Here is a 9,628-nt window from a genome sequence, read left to right as displayed (position 1 = left end):
ATATTTTTAGTTGTCCAGATCATTTCTTTCTATTTTTTAGTAGAGACAGGGTCTCGCTCTTGGTCAGGCTGGTCTCGAACTCCTGACCTTGCACGATCCACCCGCCTCGGCCTCCCAGAGTGCTAGGATTACAGGCGTGAGCCACCGCGCCCGGCCCTATAATATGTTCTTAAATTAGGAATTTTAAGTCCTTTCTTTAAATCAGTTATTTGTCAAAATGGTTTTATCTATTCTAAGTCTTTTGTATTTCCATATAAATTTTAGATTCAGCTTGTCAATTTCTGCAAAAAAAGCCTTCTGGAATTTAGATAGGAATGCATCTGAGTATATAGATCAATTTAGGAAAAATTGCCGTATTAACAATATTTGCTCTTCCCATCCATCAACATGGAATGCCAGTTATTTGGATCCCCTTTAATTTATCTCAGCAATGTTTTTGTAGTTTTCAGTGTAAATGTCTTTCTTTTGTTAAATTTATCACCAAGGATGTAATTCCTTTTGATGCTATAGTCAATGAAACAGTTTTCTTAATTTCATTTTCAAATTGTTTACTGCTAGCATATAGAAATACAAATGATTTCTGAATATTGATCTTGTATCCTGTGACCTAGCTGAACTTGTTTAGTAGTTCTAGTAACCTTCTTTTTGTGGATTCTTAAGGGTTTTCTACATACAGGATCATGTCATTTGTGGATAAGGACAATTTTACTTCTTCCTTCCTAATCTAAATACCTTTTAATACTTTTTCTTACCTGACTACACAGGCTGAAATCTCCAGTTCAATGCCAAATAGAAGCGAACTTCTTGTCTTGTTACCAATTTTAGAGAGAAAGCATTTAGTCATTCACCCTTAAGTATGATATTAATTTATCGTGTTTCATATATTTTCCATATATGCCCTTTATCAAGTTGAAGAAGTTCCCTTGGATACCCAATTTGCTGAAAGTTTTTATTATGTGTGGGTGCTGGATTTTGTCAAATGCTTTCTGTGCATCTCCTGAGATGATCATGTGGTTTTGTTCTTAATGTATTACATTAATTGATTTAGAATGTTAGCCCCATCTTGCAGTCCTAGAATAAATCCTACTTGGTCATAAAGAGGTATAATCCTTTTCATATGTTGCTGGACTTGGCTTCCTGATACTGTATTTTACTGAAGATTTTTGTGTCTACATTCACGAGGGCTACTGGGCTGTAGTATGTCTTGTGCCGTCTTTGGCATCGTGGTAGTACTGGCCTCAAAGAATTGGTTGGGAAGTGTACCCTCCCCTCTTTTATTTTCTGAAAACGTTTGTGAAGGCTTGGTATTAATTCTTTATATGTTTGACAGAATTTACCTGTGAAGATAAGATGACCTGTATTTTCTTTGTGGGAAGATTTCAAATTACTAATCCAATTTCTTTACTTGTTATACGTCCACTCAGATTTTCTATTCTTGAGTCAGTTTTGGTAAATTGTCTATTTCTAGGAATTTATATATTTCATATAAATTGTCTAATTTGTTGGCATAAAGTTGTTTATAGTATCTACTTTAATTTCTGTGATATGAGTAGTCATGTCACTTCTTTCATTCTTGATTTTGGTAATTTGTGCCTTTTCTGCTTTTCTCTTGGTTGGTCTAGCTATAGATTTGTCAATTTTGTTGATCTTTACAATTAACCAGCTTTTGGTTTTATTAATCTTCTCTACCATTTTTATGTTTCTATTTCATTCATTTCCACTCTAATCTTTATTTCCTTTCTTTTTTTTTCTTCTTGCTATAGGTTTAGTTTGTTCTTCACTTTCTGGATTCATAAGGTGGAAGCTTAAGTTACTGATTTGAGAACATTCTCCTTTTCGAATACAGACATTTAAAGCTATAAATTTCCCTCCTTGTACAGTTAGCATCACATAAATTTTAATATGTTGTTTTCTTTTATTCAGTTCAAAATATTTTCTAATTTTCCCTTGTACTATCTTCTTTGACCTATGACTTATTTAGAAATCTCATTTAATTTTGGACGGACTATACATGGAGAGAAAGAGGGGAGTCAAGGGGGATTCCCAAGTTTTTGACTGGAACAGCTAGAAGGATGGCGGTACCCTGAGCCAGGGCCGGGGGAGTGCATGCAGAGCAGACGTGGAGACCAGAACAGGAGTCCAGTTCTGGACTTGGAAAGTGGAAATGCCCACTGAACAGCCGTGTGGAGACGTGGAGCAGACAACTGGACAGGCAAATGTCGAGTCTGGGGAGTAGTCCAGGCTGGTGATATAAAACTGAGGAGTCCTCAAGTGAAGATGTGGTAAAGTCACAGGACTGAATGACATCAACCAAAGAGTGGGCGAAGAGAAAGTTTACCATGAATGAAGTCAGAGAAGTCTTCATAAAGAAGAGTGGTTTGATGTCAGGTATTTTAGGAAATTTAGAATTTGATCTCACAAGGACAGAAGCCAATGCAAACATTCTATGATCCAAGGATGAGAAATAAATGTTATCATATGATACCTGTGACTAGTGGATGCATTAATGGCAGCACTAACAGATTAATTTAGGGGATAACTTCAAGAGGCCTAGGTCTCAGACAGACATTTTACAATATGGACAAGTTAATGTTAGGCTTATTCCACATATATTTAATAAAATTACAACATTCTTAAATTGTCCTTGTTACTAAAGAGCTTTACTCCCTCCCACCTATTTTTTCTATATCCATATGCCTCTCTACCAATCTCAGTCATTTAACACATATTTCTTCTGAAAACTATGATACCAAAGAAGCAAAATTGTTAGCCTTCCAACCAAAGAACCAAATAATGAAACGAAAGATAATATGCTTATGCCAAACCAGGTGTCTGAATCTCCTTACCTTATAAGTCTTTAAGGGTTTACAATACTCCATTCCTTCAAACTTCTTGTGTTGAAGAACCGGAAGAAAGATACAATGCAGAAGAAAAATAGGTCAAGTGAGAGAAATTGCTTTCCAACTGACACTTGAGATTAAATAGGAAGTAGCTGAATTAGATAGAAGAAAGACAGTTATCACCCATTCATATTGCTGCTCTTACATATCAGAGGAAGCTACTTCTAGCTTACCCTATTAACTAAGGCATGCTAGTTTCGAGGTGACAGATTTTTACAGAAATGTCTTCCCACTTTTTACAATTTGGATCGAAACTAGAATCCCTTTAAATGGGCTTAAATTTTTCAGTAATGGTTATTTTCAAATAATGCTCTAAGAAAAACTTGCTGCTGTGGCAGAGAAAAAAAAAGTAATCATGAGATCTATATGTTTCTCTCACAGGCATACTGCCCCCTAAACTACCTTCTAGATACCAAAGTTAGAAATCAGAGAGAAAAGAAAATTTATAGCAGGATTTTCAAACATAAATGATAATTCTTATAAACACATTCAGTTAGTTTTCTTTTATATTTTTTAGAGCCCAAAGTGATACTATTTGGGGCTGTGAACTTTCAGCCCATTAGACACATGTAACATTTGATAATTTTTTTTATTATTAATAGGTCAGATGCCACAGACCAATTTGGGGCCCCAAAGATCTCTCGGATTTCTAAAGATGATGCAAATCACTTGGTCTGTCTAACGAGGTGGTACAACAGAGCAGTTAGGAGCACAGCCACTGGAATCAGGCAGCCCGACTGCAAGGTGCCTCCGCTTTCTCATCTATTGAGGAGAATAAATGAAATAATACATTAAGTGCTCTGTACTTCGCACATGACAAGCACTTAATAAACTATTGTTGCTATGAAGTTTGGAATCCTCTCACCAGCTGCGGGTTGGTATCTTCAGTGCTAACAGGCGTAGCAACACAGTACACAGAATGAGAGCAGATTGTTCACCCTATTGTCGAAATCAGGTCTTTACTCCCATCTCTTAAGTGCAAAGTTTCAGGAGGGCAAATGGAAAAAAAAAGGGGAAAAGTTGTGTGAGAGATAAATAAAAAACAAGGGAAAATAATGAGAACTTTTTTTTGAGACAGGGCCTTGCTCTGTCACCTGGGCTAAAGTGCAGTGGCATCATCATAGCTCACTGCAGCCTCAAACTTCTGGGCTCAAGTGCTCCTCCTGCCTCAGCCTCCCAAGTAGCTGGGACTACAGGCATGCACCATCACGCCTGGGTAATTTTTATATTTTTTATAGATATGGGGTCTCGCTATGTTGCTCTAGCTAGTCTCAAACTCCGGGGCTCAAGCAATCCTCCTGCCTTGGCCTCCCAAAGTGCTAGGATTACAGACACGAGCCACTGTGAACATGATGAGAACTTATTTAGAGTGGTCCTGAAGGCTGAATTCTGAAATGGATGTTCACTAATTTAAGATTTAGTTGGAAAATCACAAGTTAAAGAGAAGAAATCATTTTCTTAGGACTTAGGATCTACCTAATCAAAATTTTGCCATCTAAGGTTAAATAAGTATGTCTGTAAGCTATTTAAATAATTATATCTCAAATTTTTTTTAAAGGAGTACTTAACTTATGAGTAAACATAAGTTGATTTCAAGAAAAAGAATATTGGCAATACCTTTTTAAAATCCTCTTATTTCCACAGAGTACCCCCTAAAGGAGAAGAGAATAGTAAGTTTAATGTATGCTAACCAGACAGTCTGGCTTGGCCGGAATGATCCCATTAGTCATAACACTCATTTTTCCAATAGACTAGTATCTAAAGATTGTCATCAAATCTATGAAAGACAAACCAGGAATTATTTTGTAACTTTTCTATTGTAGCTAAAATTTTAATGTCCATAAGAAATGTCGCATATTATTTCTTCACAATTTGATCAGTGGCACTTACCAGCAGTGCCCCGGGGCCTTACCTGCCCATCCCTACAGGTACCCACAAAAAAAGGCAGCATAAGGAGCCCTGATGCTCATGACTGTTAAGAGGGACTCATGCTCCTCACTCCCCTCCAAATCTGCAGATGCAGCCCCACATGCTGGGCTGACTAGTTGAAAATATGGTTGTTTATTATCCTAAAAGACTGAATATGAGAGAAAAGTGTTCAGTTATCAATCCCCTCTTTTCCCCCCTTGATTTGTGGAAGCAACATCTCTGAAGAAATAGACGACTCAAAATAAAACTGAAATTTTTAATCTTAACTTCTACAAAATGCTATGGATATTTTAGAAATTACAAAGATGAACATGTTAAGATCCCTGCTAACAAAAACTCAAATCTAAAGAAATGGCTGGGCACAGTGGCTCACTGGAAGGCTTAGGCAAGAGGATTGCTTGAGGTCAGGAGTTCGAGACCAGCCTGAGCAAGAATGAGACTCAGTCTTTACAAAAAATAGAAAAATTAGCCAGGTGTCATGGCAGCACCTGTAGTACCAGCTACTCAGGAGGCTGAGGCAGGAGGATCGCTAAAGCCCAGGAGTTTGAGGTTGCAGTGAGCTACGACAACACCACTGCACTCTACCCAGGGCGACAGAGTGTGACTCTTTCTGTCTCGGGGGGGAAAAAATAAATAAATAAACTAAAGAATAATCAAAATAATAAAGGTTTTTTGCAAAGCACTAATCTGCAATGGACTAAGCTGAGATTTTAAAGTCTAAATTGAACAGGAAAGAATAAATAATAATGCTCAATTAAATACAAAACCATAATATATACAAAAGTACAACGATGGCTAAGATTTTTCTTTGTACCTGACTGTGGTAAAACAAAAAATATTTTTATTTGTTTTGAAGTCTACCTACCCTACTCTGCAGGAGTAAAAAAGAATCAGTTATTCTTTAAGTTTAAGGAATCCACTAAAGTTCTAGTAACTTCAAGACAACTACAACTAACACTGCTGTACTACTTACGTTATAATTGGATCTTATGTTTCTTTGAAACTTTGAAGACTTTTGTGTCAATATCCATATCCATAAAGTTTACAATATCTCTAAGACTGTTACATAAAGTCTAAATTAAGATGTTTTTATGGGTATGATACTAAGAAAATTCAATTTCATTGACAGTATTCACCATAATTAGCAGCAGAACCCTATTATTACAGGGCTCATTACATACTTGGATTTACGCTGTGAGTCAATTCTCTACCCCAGAACACACTTCATACAATAAACTCTCCCAAAACTGTTATCTATGTGTCATCTTTCCCCATCAGCATCTAAAAATGACACAGCGTGTATATTTAACCAAACATTTTAACAAAGCCTCTCTGGCATTCTAGGAGGAGCAGCAAGTAGTATCATTCTGTCCTGCCGATTCTTCCTGCTACCTTTTCAGTTTTACCCTACCAGTATGCTCGTTCAGGCCTGCATCACCTTACACAGACAACTACAACAGCCATAGTTTTAACGCCATACCTCTGCTCAAGGAAGTTTCTAATCTACCACTCGGTTCATGTCATGACCCTCAACAACCATCAATTGTTCCTAACAAGCCAAAGAATCACGGTTCTACCCGATTTAGCCCCTTCTCAACCTTACTGCCAACACAAAATCTCCACTTACAGCTATGTCTCAGTGCCCATTATTTCAATAAATATATCAAGTCCCAACTATGTCCTAGCCATTAAGTTATACACTTTACAAAATGTTCCCCATTCGTCTCTCCTTGTAGACTATTCCTTCCATCCAAGCAAATTCTATCAATCTTTCAGAACCCATTTTTAGTGAAGTCTTGCTTGACCACTCCAACCCACACGCCTCTTCTCTCATCTGAATGACTGGGCACTATTCCTTCTTGCATTTTCCAAAGTCCATCCCATTGAAGTAAAAGGTGGTATGAAGGGAAAACAACGTTCACTGGTCACACAAGCTTGGGAAATATTGGACTAATAAAGGTAAATATATTTCTTTTGCTGCTGGACTTCTCAGAGTATCCAATATTTTGATATGTATCCTCAAGACAGTAGATACGGTATATAGCTATATAATCACATATTACCTTAAATTTTTATTAACTTTTAACTACGTGTATGTGGCCTCCTTCACATCATTTATTGCTATCTCTCTTTTTTGAACAACTTGTTTGGTGTCTCTCTCTCTCCCTACCACTAGTACGATAGCTCTGGGAGGGCAGGGAAAAGCCAATCTCCTTCACTGTGGCCACTGAACACAGAAAGCATAAAGTTTTTGTGCAAGAATGATGTGACCAGGCTTGGGCTTTAGAAGACAGTACAGTGGAATGACAAAGAGCTCAGGTGCTGGCATCAGAGACCCTAGACAACGTTTATTAAGCCTCTGACTTTGGGCAAATTATTCAACCTCCATCATCTATAACTCCTCATCTATAAAATGAACACAACAACAGTACCTAACCTACAGGTTGCTGTTGAGGAATGGATGAGTTAATACACATAAAGTGCTCAGAACGCATTCAGTTAATACTGGCAGCTGGATCAGTGGGACACAGAACAAAAGGAGAGACTAATTAAGAAGCTATTAAAATAATCCAAGCTATTTCCACATGTGACGGCTTTGAAGTTTGAGTTTGTTTGAGTTTAAATTTTGGCTTCACCTCCTATAGGCTGCAGATATTGTGGAAATTACTTCCTTCTCTGTGCCTCTGTTTGTCTATCTATAAAGTGGTAATAATAAAAGCAACCACTCTGCAGGACTGTCGTGAGGATTAAATAAGATAATACTTATGTCCTTGGCATACTACCACAAAGTAAATGCCCAAAGATTATTTTTAAATGGAGATCTGGTTACCTGAGAGGATGCTTTCTAACCTCTCCCACTCCCAGCTCACAATTCCCAATTGTCCTCAGTGACTCAAGTGTACTTGGTCCCACAAAGGCATCGCTTCTTACCTCCCCGTGCATCAGCCCACAGCCTCCTGAAGAACAAAGACCGTTAAATTTCCTCCCTACACTCTCGGCCCCTCCCCTCTGCACTTCATATTTCACATGTAGTGTGAGAAAAATATAATGTGACCCAAGGAGTAACTTTACATCTCCCCCACTGTAATTTCTGAACGACTCTGCTGTCAACATCTTCTCAGAGCAAGAATGGCTGGGAAGGTGCTAGCGTGCCTGTATTGCCATTTCCCAGTTTCAGATCTTAGTTTCATTCCTGGTTGTTATTTTAACTTAGGTTTTCCCTGCTTACTAAAAGAGTAATTAAAAAGAAATTATCTTTGCGAATAAAAAGTAAACAATGCCTTTTCTGGGCTCAATCAAACACCTGATTTTAGCTGTGAGATCCTATTCTTAATAAGCTAGATGGCACACATAAAATGAATCAAACAAAGCACACGCTCCCAATAACCACTTTGGCATTAACTTGCATTTGGCACTAGTCAGTTATGTCAAGATAATCTGCATGTCACTAAAGAACTCAACCACAGACAGGAGTTATCTAATTGCTGAGAATAATTTGACTTGATATTGATATATGGTAGGTCTGCAGTTCAAGCCTTCCGAGGAAGGATGTTACAAAGATAGAAGAGTGTTAATTTCTAAAATGGTCTGAAGAAGGAAAACAGGAGGTCTTCAGATTAAAGAGAAAAGACTTGTTTAGGTGTCTGTATTCTGGAGGACCACAGGGGATCACCTGGGTCTATACAATAGATGTTGGTCACAGAAAACACTATAAGCTTATAACGATGCTGAGCTGACGCACTTGTACACTATTCCATTTTTGTGCAAAAAATTTAAAAGTTTGTGTTAAAGAGGTTTATGAGGAAAGTGAAGTAGAAATTGAGCCATGTCAGACCAACCCATCCCATGGGCTCTCTAGAAGACAGATTCCAGGTGACTCCTTGGGCCACATGCACAGTGTGTGGCCTACTGGCCTGGTGATCAGAAGTGTCTCCAGACAGGTTGTCCTCCAACAGAAAAATGTTGCAACAAAAAGGCAAATAAAGAGGGAGACAGTGGGAGAGACAACTCTATACTCCTTATATTCAAATCCACTGGCCCACAAGAGGGCCATATATTTATATACAAGCAGACATATATTCTTGCCCATCCTTAATCATTACTATATTTTAGAAACAAAGTCCCAATGCATAGCTGCAACTCAGAGAGACACAGAGAATATTAAGAGTTCAAAAGAGCAGTGAATGCTGCTTTCCCAAGGCCATTCCTTCTGCTGTGGTTTGCCATCACGGAGGGCTCAGGAGAGTGCGAACAACTATCTGTGCTACAGCAGTGATGTTTTATGGCTGGATGCCCAGATTGTCTAGCTCTGCACACAGCTCTATAGTCTGTTGAGGGCTACAGAGGAAGATGCATGCTTAACAAACAGCTCTCCATCCCTGCAATAGTTTCTTCAGTCTCTGAAAACATCTGACATCAGGAAAAGAATTCATTTTTAGTAAAACTCCAAAAATGGCACAAAGGGTATGGATTTTCACCATGTTTTTAACATGTAAAACCTTTTTATATCCTAGTTGGAGAATTAAAAAATATATATTCTAATTTCCATTTAATAAGTTAACAGTTCAGATGCATAATCTGTACAACAGAAAACTTGCAAGATTATTGAGTTATTCAAACAAGTTCACTGGACAAGAATTATACATTTCTTGGTTTCATTATCACATATACACTCCCTACACGAGGTTATATAGTTATTTCTGACAAGCAACCTTTATATTTTTAAGTAATTACGTTCTGGAAAAGTTGTGTATAAGCTGAAAATTTATAATGCATCTCTATTGTATTAAAGTCTATCT

Source organism: Propithecus coquereli, unplaced genomic scaffold (assembly GCF_000956105.1).
Source record: "Propithecus coquereli isolate 6110/MARCELLA unplaced genomic scaffold, Pcoq_1.0 Scaffold706, whole genome shotgun sequence".
In the NCBI taxonomy this organism is placed as follows: Eukaryota; Metazoa; Chordata; class Mammalia; order Primates; family Indriidae; genus Propithecus; species Propithecus coquereli.
This window is presented reverse-complemented; position numbering follows the sequence as displayed.